The sequence below is a fragment of the Morone saxatilis genome, unplaced genomic scaffold (assembly GCF_004916995.1).
Source record: "Morone saxatilis isolate NCDOM2014 unplaced genomic scaffold, NCSU_SB_2.0 Contig4, whole genome shotgun sequence".
Lineage (NCBI taxonomy): Eukaryota > Metazoa > Chordata > Actinopteri > Moronidae > Morone > Morone saxatilis.
This window is the reverse complement of record NW_023339984.1, coordinates 666,580-667,515: the sequence shown is the minus strand read 5'-3', so window position 1 is coordinate 667,515 and position 936 is coordinate 666,580.

Below are 936 nucleotides of genomic sequence, written 5' to 3'. Positions count from 1 at the left end.
CTGTCTCTGTCCTTCTCTCTTTAAAAAAATTATGAGTACGGATATTGAGCATTCAGCACCAAACATCTGGTAAAGAGACTACCTGGTGAAGATTGTGGTGCAGCAGGTACAGATAATGAATGGATGCATGCATGATGAGCAGGTAACTGAGCATTATTTGTAGTAAAAATACTCCCCGCATACAAAACTTAGCAGGAGTTGGGTGTTTGTTTAAAGGAGGGAATTGACGTCAGCATTATTAGCCTCTAACCATGTCTGAGTGACACAGCTCATTACTGCACAGCTTATTATAAATTAATAATGAACTGATAAATGTATGGAAGCTGTTTTGTTTTTGGAATGGCTGACAGAGCTGTAAAAAAACGTAGGGAGTGGGCCGACATGTTGCAGTGACTTAGCATTTTTTGCCTTGGAAAGGCACAACAAACAGCGGGCACGCAGAGGGTCAACATCGGGGTTAATTTTCGATTAGACCTTTCCTCAGCTGAAGACTTGCCTCCAGTTGTCACTGAGTCAAAGAGTCGGTAGAGGATATTAAACCACATAGTGGATATTGTATTCCTCCTGCTGGCATCCTCCAGGACACAACCTGTGGAACTTCCAAAATATGATCTGAGAATGCACCACCATGGTACTCTGGTCACACTGGAAGAAATCTGTTATGACTTATGTTTAAACTGTCTTGAATTAGAGAATACTGATAGATTCAGACAGAATATTTGTGTGAGTGAAACCAAAAGGTTACATTGACTAACTAAATGTGAACCCAAACCACTATCTATCTATTCCGAAACCTAACCAAATAGTTTTTTGTGCTTAACCCTAACCCACCTGCGACCGTTTAAAGTCACAAAATGTGAACAGTTTCTCTGCAAGCTAACCAGACATTGTATATTAATTGTTGCTAACTTGTGCTTTCTAGAAATGACGCTAGAG